The sequence below is a fragment of the Oncorhynchus masou genome, chromosome 4 (genome assembly GCF_036934945.1).
Source record: "Oncorhynchus masou masou isolate Uvic2021 chromosome 4, UVic_Omas_1.1, whole genome shotgun sequence".
Lineage (NCBI taxonomy): Eukaryota > Metazoa > Chordata > Actinopteri > Salmoniformes > Salmonidae > Oncorhynchus > Oncorhynchus masou.
The window spans coordinates 7,603,918-7,619,160 of record NC_088215.1 but is presented as its reverse complement, the minus strand read 5'-3'; the positions used below and the strand labels follow the sequence as shown (position 1 = coordinate 7,619,160).

The following is a 15,243-nucleotide window of genomic DNA, read 5'->3' as shown; positions in this document are numbered from 1 at the left end:
CATGTACTGTATTACCTTGTGAAGAAGCTGAGAGAAACTCTATGGCGTAACTTGAATTGACTCTCGGTTTCTGTGCTAGCGTCTTCTTTCTTCATCTATAAAGCACAGCAAGCCCAGACACACAAAGAGACCGGCACGACGCACACTCAGCAATACGCCACTGGAGAGTTGAGCGCTAAGCGCTAACCATTTGAAGAGACTTCAAGTGTGTGTCAAGAAACATAAGTTTGAAACTTCCTCGGCAGAAGAGACTTTCAGAGAAGAAGTCGCTAAACTGCACGGCAGAGCCTTAGTCAGTTCAATTCTTTTCCAAAGCAGGACCGCAAGCAAAGTCTCTTTGAATCAAGGAAGAAGAGTCAGCTAGCTAGCTCCAACACTAACTTCTCACATGGCTCCTCCTAGCTACATTGTCTTTCTAGGTAGCAAAGACAGGGTTCAGGACTGGAGAGTCACCTAAACTAGGTTGCAATGGAACGTTCCAAAGCTCATTTCAGGTGAGATGGGCTGTACTAATGTAGTGGGAAGGGGGGGGTGGGGGGGGGGTTCTTACCTCCTGGATCTGCTGTAGCCTCTCCTCCAGGGAGCTCATGGTGTCCTGCTCCCTCTTCAGTTTCTCCAGTCTGGAGATGAGCTGGGCGGCGAAGGCAGAGGGCTCCACCGGCGTCATCTCCTTCGGCAGCCTGTGTGTCCTCTGTAGGGGCGAGATGGGAGGAAGGACACTTTTGAGTGTGTGTTTGAGTGAGTGTGAGTTAGTTGTCCCTAGTTTGCCCCCCTGATTCTTCCAGTACCCTCTACTCTAACTCTATAGGTCTCATTTGATGCCCTTGCCCCTGGGCTAACCCCTAGCCCGATACACACCCCCCCATGCCCGCTGTCCTTGGCACCGCATGCCCCGTTGGCGGGGTAGCAGTTGGCCTGGCTCCGAGGAGGGCGGCCCCCGCCTGCTCCCTCTGTACTCCGACCAAGCCATCAGCAGAGGCAGCCTCTGAAGTCAGCACACTTCAAAAGGGGCCCTTGTCAAACATCAAACACTCCAACCCTTGGGGTGGGACGGACACGCGGCTTTAAATCTCCCCGAATAAAAAAAAAAAAAGACAGATATCGACAGGAGGAGGAGGCAGAGAAAAAAAGAAGAGAAAAAAAAGAGAGAGAGACAATATTAAAACAAAAAGAGGAAGAAGAAAAAAAGGAGGGGGACTGAGAGATGTACTGGTGGGAGGGAGGGATGGTGGGAGGGAGGGAGTGGTGGGAGGGAGGGAGTGGTGGGAGGGAGGGAGGGAGGGTGGTGGGAGGGAGGGAGTGGTGGGAGGGAGGGAGTGGTGGGAGGGAGGGAGTGGTGGGAGGGAGGGAGGGAGTGGGAGGGAGGGAGGGAGGAGTGGTGGGAGGGAGGGAGTGGTGGGAGGGAGGGAGGGTGGGAGGGAGGGAGGGAGGGGGAGTGGTGGGAGGGGAGGGAGTGGGGGAGGGAGGGAGTGGTGGGAGGGAGGGAGGGAGTGGTGGGAGGGAGGGAGGGAGTGGTGGGAGGGAGGGAGGGGGAGGGGAGGGAGGGAGGGAGGGAGGGAGTGGTGGGGGGAGGGAGGGAGTGGTGGGAGGGAGGGAGGGAGGGAGTGGGAGGGAGGGAGGGAGGGGGGGAGTGGTGGGAGGGAGGGAGGGAGGGGAGGGAGGGAGGGAGGGAGGGAGGGAGGGAGGGTGGGGAGGGAGTGGTGGGAGGGGAGGGAGTGGTGGGAGGGAGGGAGGGAGTGGGAGTGGTGGGAGGGAGGGAGGGAGTGGGAGGGAGGGAGGGAGTGGTGGGAGGGAGGGAGTGGTGGGAGGGAGGGAGGGAGAGGGAGTGGTGGGAGGGAGGGAGTGTGGTGGGGGGAGTGGGTGGTGGGAGGGAGGGAGTGGTGGGAGGGAGGGAGGGAGTGGTGGGAGGGAGGGGGAGGGAGTGGTGGGAGGGAGGGGGGAGGGAGGGAGTGGTGGGAGGGAGGGGGAGGGAGTGGTGGGAGGGGGAGGGAGTGGTGGGAGGGAGGGAGGGAGGGAGGGGGAGGGAGGGGTGGGAGGGTGGTGGGAGGGAGGGAGTGGTGGGAGGAGGGAGTGGTGGGAGGGAGGGAGTGGTGGGAGGGGGGTGAGGGAGGGAGGGAGGGAGGGAGGGAGGGAGTGGGAGGGAGGGAGGGGGGGAGGGAGTGGTGGGGAGGGAGGGAGTGGTGGGGGAGGGAGGGAGGGAGGGAGTGGTGGGAGGGAGGGAGGGAGGGAGGGAGGGAGGGAGGGTGGGGGAGGGAGGGAGTGGTGGGAGGGAGGGAGGGAGTGGTGGGAGGGAGGGAGTGGTGGGAGGGAGGGAGGGAGTGGTGGGAGGGAGGGAGGGTGGGGGAGGGAGGGAGTGGTGGGAGGGGAGGGAGGGAGGGTGGTGGGAGGGAGGGAGTGGTGGGAGGGAGGGAGGGAGTGGTGGGAGGGAGGGAGGGGAGTGGTGGGAGGGAGGGAGGGAGTGGTGGGAGGGAGGGAGGGAGTGGTGGGAGGGAGGGAGTGGTGGGAGGGAGGGAGGGAGTGGTGGGAGGGAGGGAGGGAGTGGTGGGAGGGAGGGAGGGAGTGGTGGGAGGGAGGGGAGTGGTGGGAGGGAGGGAGTGGTGGGAGGGAGGGAGGGAGTGGTGGGAGGGAGGGAGGGAGGGAGGGAGTGGTGGGAGGGAGGGAGGGAGGGAGTGGTGGGAGGGAGGGAGGGGGGAGGGTGGGAGGGAGGGAGTGGTGGGAGGGGGAGGGAGGGGTGGGAGGGAGGGAGTGGGAGGGGGAGGGAGGGAGTGGGAGGGGGGAGGGAGGGAGGGAGAGTGGTGGGAGGGGTGGGAGGGAGGGAGTGGTGGGGGAGGGGAGGGAGGGAGGGAGGGAGTGGTGGGAGGGAGTGGTGGGAGGGAGGGAGTGAGTGGTGGGAGGGAGTGGTGGGAGGGAGGGAGGGAGTGGTGGGAGGGAGGGAGTGGTGGGAGGGAGGATAGAAAAGTCAAATACCGGGGAGATCTGAGGGGGAAGTGGTCATTTATTTCCTGACTGCACGCAGGGCACCTCTGAGATACTGTCGACGCATTATCCTATTTTTCTCTAACTATATGTGCCGGCTTCTCTCATCTTCCGTTCTGTATTATTATGTGGCGCACTGGCTTTCTTGATTTGACTCTCTCTTTTTTTGTTGTTGTTGTTCCTCTCATCTCTTTGTAGAGACGATGAAGGGAAGACAGAAGAAAGGAGCGAGAGCCCACCCCCCCCCCCCGCCTGGGGCTGGTGCATCTTGGGAGCCCGAGCCATCTCCAAATCAGGAGGGAGACATTAAAAGGAGAGCAAGTGGGGAAGGGAGGGAGCGAGGAGAGGAGAGCAGACAACAAGGGCCCCTTCTACTTGGCTACAACCCTCCCTACACAACACAACACACCCACACACACACAAAGCCTTCCCTACGCACCAAGACGGTACACAAACACATTGTGAAGGGAAGAGGACAAAACTATTTGCATTGGCTGTTTTCAGACACGGGTGCCCCAGCACTGAGTGTCAATCTAACCACTCCAAAGCCCTGGAGCTGTGCCGTGAAGTACCAAGCATTTAGAGACCCCTGCTTGCACATGACACTACAGGCAGTGGGGGTGGTGAGAGCCATATGGGTTGGGGGGTAGGGGGGCTACTGTCAGAAAATGGGAGTGTGTGTGTGTGTGTGTGTGTGGGGAGGGCTCTGTTGGAGGTTGTCAATAAAAGAGGCCAGGCAACCTGGGTCCCATTCATTCATCGCCATGATCAAAGCACAGGGCTGAGTAGTAAGCTGGCTGATTTAGGGAGCATCACAAGGCTCGGTTCTGTGACCCCTGACCTCTAATGATAATCATCCTCAATATCACCACCACCACCATCATTATCATTATTATCAATGATTTTTTTGTATTTTAATGTTTGTTTTTTTACATTATGCATTTACAACATTCTTGACTAAGTTACGGCGGTGAAAAACGAGGAAGTAAAGCAACAGGGTTCTATATATGACAGCTATAAAAATGTCAGCTGTTGGATGGGAGGAAGGGAGGGGTTGAGCAGGAGAGAAAATAAGTGATACCCAAATTCCCCCTTTCACTTACCCCGACTTTTTATAGGAAAATTAGCAGGTGGAGAAAGAGAAAGAATATAGTATTCTATCACAACATCATAAAAAGGAGAAGAAGAAAACACAGTTCCCACCGGGGAGAAAGGCAACCGGTTGTAAACGGGGATTGAGAAAAGTTTGTGGAGTTTTAAAGATATAAAGACACTGGGTATAAAGACAGCAGACATCAAAAAACAGGAAGTAAACAGGAAGCTGGACTCACGGGAAAGTGGGGCAGCGAGACCAGGCCGTTGATCTTGATGCTGCGGTGCATCTCCCGTTGGAGCTGCTTCTTGGTGCCCAGCTTGTATGGAGGGATCCCATCTCTGCCAGGAGGGACACAGGTAGGAAACGGGGTCAATAACACAGTCGCATGTCACTCAAAATGTCCCCTGCATATCCATCTCCATATAAGCATTTCAATTTCCTTTCTCTTTGCTTAGAACCAAGTAATACCCACACTGTATTAGCGGCGTGAAAGACATTAGCCTAGCGATGTGGACCAGAACCCTGAGGGGAGGCTGGTCATCACTGAAGTGAACAACACAGCACCATACTGACTGCCACCCCCCCTTTCCCCCAGGGTGAGCACATCACAGCCCAAATCAAAGACCAGAGGAGCCCTTGAAGGGCCTTGAAGCCAAGGCAACAAAAACACACCGGGACAATGGAGGGGGGGGGGGATATGCTAAAAATCCCGGCGCTGGGGTTGAAAAGTGTCCCACTGATAAGTTCCCATCAGTCCTTGTCAACGTTGGAAGGGCCTGATCAAAATGGCAGCCGGGACTACCTTGAGAACGCTGGCTAAGAGGAGAAGTCTAGAACGCTGCTACTCGAGGGGCTGGCGATCTTGCTTTAAAGCAGTGTAAGACATGCAGGTTTGACATAAAGACAAAAATGGCCATAATGTAGCTGGAAAAAAGTGCCTCGGGACAGTTCATCCTTTAGGCAGTGGCAAGGGGGAAGAAAAATCTGTGTTTTCTCTCTCGCCCTCCAATGTGTGCTTTTCCAGTCCGCTGCCATTTAAGCCTGGCCAATTATCTTGGCCTTTTTGGTTGCTCAGAAGTGTCTGACCTAGCCCAAATGCTCGTTTTTCCGCTGCCTCTTTGAAATCTCACACTCATGCACATATGCACCCGCTGCCATCTTCATTTGGCAAGTATTCCGCCAGCAAGCCTCTGATCTCGGCAACATCAAAAGGCTGGTTTGTAAGATAAGGTAATGTTTGAAGTTAGCGCAGCAGCATTCCCTAGCGTCCAAGTAAATCCATAAATAAGATATAAGCAAAAAGAGAGAGAATCCCCCCCCCTCTTGTTCTTTATCAGGAAATGAGATTCAAATTTGCAGTGTGCCTTACAACAAACTATAAAAGGACACACTAATCAAATTGTTCCCCCCAATGAGGAGGAAGAAGCTGTGGTTTTTATTACAAATCGGTGAGGGGTAGAGAGAGAGAGAGAGAGAGAGCGAGAGTGAGCAGGCGGACATGAGATTGTCAAAGGCTCAAAGAACTCTGTGCAGGGCAGGCCATTGCGAGGCGCTACACTTTGTAACGTAAGATGTTTTAATAATTAACCTGAAGACGTTTGCAGGAAAAAGACGTGACTGAATTCAAGTGGGATCTATTTTTTTCCCCAATGAATACATCATTTGGTCAAATGACTCTGGGTTTGTATGCCTCGGGGTTCTACTTACACTGGCGTTACCAGATGGAGCCTAGATAGCACTGCTAATAATGCACATTGACGAGCGGCGCACTTCTTACAAGTATCAAAACCGATACTCGCCCACAACGAAACAACGTACCAAACAAACACCCAACTCCTTACAAAAACACCTCTCTCTCCCTCTCTCCTTGTTGCGTTTTTAATCAACCCCAGCTCCCGTCACCAGCGAGCCAGCCCTACGCGATGGCCGAGGAAATTTGTGACGGTTGCGGTGGCGATGCACGGGCAAAGAAGAAGAAAACAGACCGTGCACTCTTTCACGGGCCCTTACTTTATGGGGATCTCCTATTCAGTTGTGCAAGTCATTCTCAAAGCAGACAGCCACCCCTCTTATCCCCCTAAGCTCCCCTCGGCTAACAATAGGCTGAAAGCGATTCGGTTAAGCCTTTTATCCTCCGTGCACTTTATTTTCTCACTCCCTTGCAACGCCAAACCCTTACCGTTCCCCTGCTATTGGCTCCGGGTGCAGGAGGAGAGGGACGGAGAGAGGGGAGTGGAAGGAAATAGGGCGACGGTTGGGCTTGGAGGAAGGTTGGGGAGAGAGGGTGGGGGATGGGGGTGGATTTTTGGGGGTGTCCTAATCTGGGCAGTGGGAGTCCCTCCTGACCCTATCCTGGGGTTCAGGAATGAGTAACTTCCATGAAAGCCTCGCTGACACATGATCGCAGCGGCGCTGCAGGAGAGAGAGAGAGAGAGAGAGAGAGACAGAGAGAGAGACAGAGAGAGAGAGACAGAGAGAGAGACAGAGAGAGAGAGACAGAGAGAGAGAGAGAGAGAGAGAGAGAGAGAGACAGAGACAGAGAGAGAGACAGAGAGAGAGAGACAGAGAGAGAGAGAGAGAGAGAGAGAGAGAGAAAGAGGGCCAGTAGCAGAGCAGGAAGCCGTGCCACCATGTGAGTAAGCTCCCTTTCATTTGCTGCCAAAATGTTTCAATGAGTTTGTCTTAAGGTCCAAATGGCTATTTCCCCTCACTCTCTCTTTCCCTTCTTTAAAAAAAAACAAGGTTGTTGTGGCAGAATGGTGGGTGGGATGGATACATTTCTACTTTGAGGAAAATTGAGGCAACACTCCACCCCCCCCCCCACCCCCATCAAGAAGTTCTGCCTGTAACAGAATAGACATCAAAAGATTTTTCAACATAATGACTTTCACAGACACAACACCCCCCCCCCCCTTCCCCCGAGGCCTAGAGGCGCTTTATACATTAATAGAATTACCTGAACTCAATCTGAAAAAAAATCATTCAAACCTAAACATCCCATTCCGTTTCACAACACAAGCGCCTGCTTCCCCGATAAACTTAATATGTAGCCCAATTGTTTCCCGCATATACGTATCCGTGAAGGGTATTCAATGAATGGCTAAATCATCCAAATAGATAGACGTTCAGACATGCTTCCGAAAGGCAGGCCTGGAGACACCTTTTGAATGTGAAATGATTTTCAGAATGGACATGGAGTTTGACATGGAATTGACCCCCGACCCAGGTCAAACGGTGAGAAACGCCAGAGAGAAAACCCCGGAAGGGAATGCTGAGAGAACACTTACACACTACTGTCGGTCATGGACATGGAGTCGTCCGTCATGGCGTCGCTGGAGATCTCGCTGTCGTTGGCACTGGTGGCGGGGGCGAACACATAGCCCGAGTTGACAAAGTAGGGACTGGCCGCGTCTCCGCGTCTGTGTGACCTGCTCAAAACACAACAGCAACTGTCCTTGAGCCCTTGACACAGTCCTTTTCACACGACATATTCCAGCATTTCTTTACGGAAACCCTCAAACCAAAGCGTCGGTGCCATGCAGACACTTACATTGGTGAACCTGTATTAGCTGTGTAAATGGAGTTTGTGTGTTGACTTGTGTACATGTTTTAGCAAGAGTCTTTGCTTTGGAGCTAGAGGAAAAGTTTGAAGTTTGTTTTGAAGTGTTTAGAGTCCGAGTTCCAACAGATTTGAATAATTAGAGTCACTTTCGCAAGACTTTGGGGCCTCAGGAATGTGACAACCGTCTCTGAGGAGCTGTTTTTCTCTTCCTTTAAAAAAAAAAATTCTCTCTCCCTTTCATGTCCCCTCCCCCATCATGCAGGCAGGGGGGTGAGTGAAGTGAGCAGCTCAGCTGTATGTGAATGGACAACAGAGCCACTTCCCCTCGCTCTCCTACTATCTCTCTACCCTTTTGTTTGGGCAAGGCCCCTACTCCCGCACTTTTCCACTCTCTGAAGCAGTGTACTCTTTTCTTAGAGTGTTTTTCCCCCTCCCTCCCTTCCTCCCTCTCATGTCTTCTCTCTTTAAATCCAGGCCCCTCTGTATACCCCCTCCTTCTTCTCCTACAACCGAACCCCCCTCCCATCCTTCTAAAGTCTCTCTCTCTCCCCCTCTCTCTCTTTCTACTCTCTCCTGCTGTGTTGCATTCCTGTTCCACTAGTGAAGGGGGTGGACCGGGAGGAAGGAGGGAAGAACTTGAGCTTGAGGGGGAGAGAGTGCGCAAAATAAAGAGAGAGAGAGAGAGAGAGAGAGAGAGAGAGAGAGGGAGGGAAGGGGGAAGGAGGGCCTCTTTCTTTATGAGAATGCCTACTGCCCAGGAGGATGACTAAAGCCGTAGGCCCCAGCTCAAGCCTGACCTTTGGAGGTTCGCGCAAAGAGTCAGGTATTTAGCGCAGCTGGGCTCTCGGTTCCCCTCCCCTCTTTTGCCTTTCTTTCATGATTCCCCCGCTTCTGTCTCCCTCCAAAGCACATGCTTAGGCTCTGCCAGAGGGATTCCTCTAAAAGACGAGATAAACGCAGTGGGTAGAAAGGACGAGGAAAAGACACCACAAGCTAAAGGGAGAACGGGGGATGGACATTGCGCCCGGCTGTGTTTTTTCACGCTATTTTCGGAGGAGAGTGGCTATGTTTCTGAAAAGGGGGGGGGGGGATTGAATCTGAGTGCAGTAGCAAAATTAGTTCCACATGTTTCAGATGGAAATGTGTTGACCTAAACAGTTGGTGAGGGGCAGGGGAAAGAAGAGATGAGAGGGGAAAGGTGGGGAAGAGAGGAGAGGGAAGGGTGGGGGCTATCCCTTTTCTTCAGCGAAACACAAGAATGTGCGGATCACACCAGGAAGCTGAGGAGGTGCCCTCATGTCAACAACCCCAGAGCCCCCCTATCAGTTCCCAACTCAACATGGCCCCCGTCTGAACATCAGATCTGCCACAGCAACACTTGTCCCCAAGCCTGATAGCTAGCTGTGGCGTGTAGAGGTACCATGCCACAGGAGCTAATAGTCCAGACGGTCAACCCATAACCCACTGCAAAACTCTGGTCAAATTACCTGGCACACCATTTTAGCACGAAAGTTGAATATGAATTAAAGAGGAAAATGCGAGTCACTTAAAACTCGTCGTGAAACTATCATACACTTTTCTCCTCCTCTCAACAAACATTTCTCCATCTCTTGCTTCACAGCATTGCTGGTTCGTTTAAGAGGACAAATGTGTTTCCTTGAAAACGTGTCCCCTTTTTCAAAATCACTTTTTGTTCTCTCCTCTCCTATGGACACCGAAAGGAACAGGACCCCCTCTAACCACTCTGTGATAATTGTGTCCAGATGTTGTTTTTATTGTATGGACAAACTAGGAGAACAGTTCAGAGAGAGAGAAAAAAAACACGTTGGTATGGCTCTCTTTGATGCACACTCATGCATACAAATCCACACTCTCACAATGTTCCTGACTTGAAGAGTTTGCAGCTGTTGGACAATATGTGGGACGAGATCTTAAAAGAAACTAACCCAAAAATGCTTTACAGAAACAATGTCTTTGATCTCGGGACCAAAGAGGCCAATATCTCTTCTGGGCATTACTCACTCACTCTCTTGCTCTCTCTGTGTGTGTGTGTGTGTGTGTGTGTGTGTGTGTGTGTGTGTGTGTGTGTGTGTCTGTGTTACATTCTAGTCTGTAATAATAGGGCTACTTAATAATAGGCTGAACAAAAATGTAGAAATATTGCATAACTTCACAATGGAATCACTAGTTTCATGTACTAGCTGCAGCAGCCAGCCAGGCAGGCTTAGTGTCTGAATTCATGCCTCTACTGGAGGAGAAATTTCAAAGCACAGGAAACTTGAGCAAGCCAACAAAGGGCTGACTGCAATACACCATTTACTTGACAGGAAAGACCAGATCCATTGATGTTTTGCACCCCCTGACTAACAGCAGGGCAGAGAGGAGAAACAGACATGTTTCAAACTTCCATATTTTGTTTTCTGTCCATTAAGCATCTTTTATCTCATAATGGAATTTGAGGGGGGAAAAAAACGTTGGGCAACAACTAGTTCAAATGCATATCTGCTCTTTACAACACGTTAGTAACTGAATTATATGCAGTTATATGCAGACAACACGCCCAATAACTCATTAATCCACTAACACTATACACGTGTAAGTAACCTTAGGATCTCTATGGATCTCTATTCGACATAAGCATGTTGATAAACAGTCATAATAAAAACGAACAATTAAATTACTCGATAGACAGTCAACATAATCAATTCAATGAAGGCATTTTCTTACCTGTTCCCATTCTCCAGCACTTCCGCCGCAGTCCGAATGGAAGCAGTGGCCCGCAGCGCATTGGCAGATAGTCCAACCACAGAGGCTAACGTTTTCGCCTTCAAGTCACATCTCCACTCCTCTTCCTCAATGAGAGGTGGCAGAAATCCGCACATCAACTTGAGACTCCCGAGACCGCTATGGTTGGCATAAGCCGTGTTCTCGCACCCCGTGTGCACATATTCAAGGTATATGTCGGAAGTTAAAAACATCTGGTACGCATTCTCCTCCATGGTTGACTGAATTTCCGTTTGTGCCTGGTCAAACATCGCAGAGTCTATCTGTTGCTTCTTAATACTATCCCTTATGTAGGTTTTAGTGGCAGGTTTCAACTGCTTGGCAACAATGCTGTTGTTTTCAATGTACCGCTTGAAAATAGCTTTGGCAACTCGCAGCGTTTTGGTATCATTGAGGTCCATTTGCCTAAAACCGTTGCAGGCGAACCAAAAGTCCAAAGTGTCCACGCATTTCTCCCGCTCCAGAAAGGTCCTGAACAGGTGAGCACCGTCTTGGTCACCAAGGAGAAAATGCAACGACTTGGTCCACCGGGCGAGGGGTGAATCCGGCGACGCGCTACCCTCAGGTTCCCCGAGTCCATCCTCGTTCCTCCTCGGCGTGGAGCAGGGAGACGCGACGGTGACAGCTTTAGCCTTATTTTGGGCTCTCATTTTGGCATGTTTGCTGGGAGTATGGCATGACGCCTCTCCCTCCTCCCCCGGCACCGGAGGACGGGGAGCATCTTCTCGGAAGCTACTGCTGATATGGTCTGTAAGCGCTCTGCTCATGGCTCCAGCTCCGGTTGCCGTGTGTACCGTTGTGCCCGCTATGAGCTCCACTGTAATCCTCCTCACTCTCTTAAATCCGCGGGGGAGCTTCTCTGCTCCTTTTCACTCTGAAACAGAAAGTGTTGATCTAATCAAAGCCAGATCCAGCTAACTTCAAAGGGAGACATGAAGTAAACAGTCCCTTTCAGATCCCCGCCGGTTTGCAAAGAAAGAAAAATGAAAGGTTTAGTCTCATCAATCTATTTATAATCTAAATGGGGGTTTAGCAACCTATATTTACAGTCTGCATCGATTTGTCACGACGTCAAATTGACCGTTGACAACAACAATCGTTTCACATCGCCAACACTCCTCACCAAGTACGCACCAGAAATATATTTTACGCATATCAAAACGATCACCTGAAACCGCTTTCATTTCAAATGAATTATCAGTCTAAATGTGCTTCCGATACTGTTACCTGCATTATGCATAAGGATTGCGTTCCCACGAACCACTTGTCCTCATACATCCAGTGTTGCACATCACACAGCCAGCCATCCAAGACAGTGAAAACACATCCTAAGCGCCACAATGGCCTAAGTTTCCTATAACGATGAGGGTAAGAGCCCCCCGTACAATGACCACGATCAACAGTAGCTCATAATTCCTGAAATCATTTGCAGCTAGCCTACTAAATGTCAGCTGACATGTAGGCTACAACACATAATCGCCGCAGCGAGCACTAGGCAACGTGTCTGAACAACGCGACATGATTACCCTGCACAATAAAATATTACTAGGCGACTAGACAAGAGACATACTTATTCGTTTTTTGTATTAAGTACTTTACGTCATTTTCAAGTAGAACTGTCAATATTGTGCCAAATTTGCCATAAACCCACGCTACACTAAACTATTTTGCGCAATAAAAACAACGTTACATTGTAACATCTCTACTAGCGCTTAGTCTGTTTGCAGGATTTGCATAAACAACCAATGTGTCCCAACTACTCAGAAATGAACATCGTGCTATACGAAAAGAAAACTGCTCGCTACATCACATACCATTGTAAAAACGAAACCCGAGTCCAGCAGAAAGTGAAGAAAAAGCTATTCCCATTTGCTTTTGCTCCGTCCTCTTTAGTGGGATATATACATCCAACAAAAAGTTCGATGGAAACGGTGGTAATCCGACGGTGGACTAGATTTACTTCGCCACATGTGTCCTTGATGCAATAGGAATAGTCTAATGTACCCTGTCCCATTCAACAACTGACCCCAAAGTACGCAGGCACTGCTTCTATGTAGATCAGAGAGGGGGTGGGGGGGGGGTCGACATTTCGAGGAGGCGGGAGAAGGGGGGGGGGCTTGCCGAATTTACATCCCACTTTTCCCCTTCTTTCAGACTACGGTCAACTACATCAACCAATATTAGTCTTCTACAGCCGTCACAATCACGAAAGCATTGATCCCCGGTCTCAGAGTGGCCTTACATAGCCATTCTACGGTATTTTCTCGCCCACAAACAGCAAGTGTAGCATACATTTCTCAACTTCAAAGCATTGCAGCAACACATCAAAGCGACCAAGAGAGAGGGGGCCCTTGGTTAAGGTTGCAGAACAGCATTGTTGCAACTTACCATCGATGCACACGAGTCCTTTCCCGTCTGCTCAGAAATGGTTCACACAGAAACAAAGTAACAACCCCAGAAAGTATTACAATAACGCAATCAGATTGCTGGTGTTCGTCTACTCCGCTCTGATTTTTATCTAAGAAAGAAGATGAACATAAAATGCAACCCTGAAATGAAAGCTCGTTTCCCCTTCCCCAGGTACTGTTCAAGCAGTCATAGCAAGCAGCGGATCTCCTCTAGGCTATTTCAAAACGAACCGGCTGACGGTTTAACAGTGGACATCAAAGTAAAGAACCGCCGGCCTGGTCCCGGAAGATACATAAAAAAACATCTAAACATCTTTCCGATAACAAAAAAAACAACAACATAGAAGCAAATCAAATTCACTGAATTACATCGCCAGACGCTTGAGTCAATATATAGATCCCAAAACACACGATTGAATAATAGTCGGTGGTATTTAGAAAGCTGTCAGTAGGTTTTCTGGAACGACAAAGTTGTGAGGTTGTAAGGACCTTATCAAAGACTGGCAATCTCGAACCAACTCCCGGAGGCTTTGGAACGTCTGAAGTAAGTGATCTACCGCCCCAATAGCATTATCCCTGCACTCCTTCTGTTGCTACATACACTTTAAAAAGAGACATACCTCCTTTCCGAAATATTTGCTATTTTAACCTCCTGGTTTCTGCACGGTAGACAATAATGCAAAATGCATGTAAATTCCTGTAAACCGTAAACAAAGTTGCCTGCATTTTACTTGGATTTCTCAAAAGCAAATATTATTTTTTTTTGCCATTAAAATGCCAAAGGAATATAATATAATATATCATATTATATCAAATAATAATCATAATATATCAAATAATCACAAGGCAGTTGTCGAGCAATATATTTCAATATTTTCATTGAGACACTGTGATGATACTGACAAATAATTCAACATATTGTTGTTGTATTAGCCTATCTATTCAGGAACCAGCATAAAATACATGTAAATTCCCACACACGGAGAATCCATAGCCTACTATGACATTAGCTGAAATTGGCTATGGAAGACAGACACGACATGTTTCCTGGGCTTTTAATTTAGATGACTTTCACTAATGTCAATGTGAAGGCATCTTAAAGGAAGGGTTAGACAGTGATCCTATCCCATGGTACTTCAAAGACTATATTGTCCCTTTGATGTTGAAGGAAAAAATATAATTATACAAGAGAATTCAGCCACACAACACTTGAATCATGGCGCAGGAGAGGAGAGAACTAACATACTATTACTCAAATAGAACTCGTCCATTGACGCTCATTAGCCTGTACAATCATGCATTCTACAGGTTATAGGTTCTATAGTACACCTAATTTGCATACGTTGGGAAGGCTGGCCATGTCAGGCTCCAATATAAATATCTATAACCCCTACTTCTCCCATCACAATCACATCTCAACTTAGTCCAGTCACTCCTATACAGAGGAATGTATAGGCCTTCTCAAATGTATTTAGTTCCATTCCCCACACAGATGCTTGAGGCTAAAGCACTGTAGATGAGGGTCACTTTGTCTATGTTGAGTCAGGATGTAATGCCCAAGCATTTCCATAGCAATTTGTCCTCTGCAGCAGAATTTAATTTTGCATGTGGACATTTTGAATTGAAGCGCTTACCTTTTGGGCTACAGTCTGCCCCCCCCCCCATACTATTTTCCACCGTTGATCCTAATATCTGTGCAAGTTTAGTAGCAAAGTCAGTACAGCCACTGTGTTAATAAAGGAGCTGTACGGAACTGTAGCCTCTAGGGGTGCTCCTGAGCCAATCAGGGTCCTCTAAATGGGTTCCCTAAATGAATACAATTACAGAAATACCGTCCAGAAATGACCAGATAGTGTTTTGCCTATCATATTTCCTCAAACACAACAACAGCCACATTGCTTGGTCTGGATGAATGTCATAGGAGGTCATCTACTGCCACTGTTTATGCGAGAGAGCTCTGTAAAACAAACAACCCAGGCCCAAAACACACAATGGTTTCCATCACTTCTAAATGGGATGTGCCTACAGTCTTGTCTGGGCGATGGAACGCAAAATTAGGTCGTTGGCAGACACTGTGAAGTAAAAAGCACCAACTCAGTGATCTGTGAGTCTAAATTGAAGTCAATGTGATATTTGAAATATGTAAGCCGCATCGTTATCGGCTTCCCCAGCGGAAGTAATGAAAGGAGGATTGAGATAGAGAAGGTTTTTCTGAATAGGAGTATATTCTTTAAGTGGGATACTTGACTTGTAGGATAAGATGCTTAACTTCAGTCAAATTAAATTATATACCATGCCTCTCTGAATAAAGATTGCCCGTGGAATGTTCTGCTGACATGGAGAAATTGTCCCAAGTTGCATGTAATGAATTTGATGATTGACTGTGTTCCTACTGCATGTACATATAAAGATGAGCA

The 15,243-nt window shown here is 49.2% G+C and overlaps 1 pseudogene; it reads right to left on the bottom strand.

Moving 5' to 3' along the window:
• The window catches only part of LOC135522513 (axin-2-like), a 25,114-nt pseudogene extending 12,653 nt beyond the window's left edge, over nucleotides 1-12,461 (bottom strand).
• Nucleotides 12,462-15,243: the final 2,782 nt, after the last annotated feature.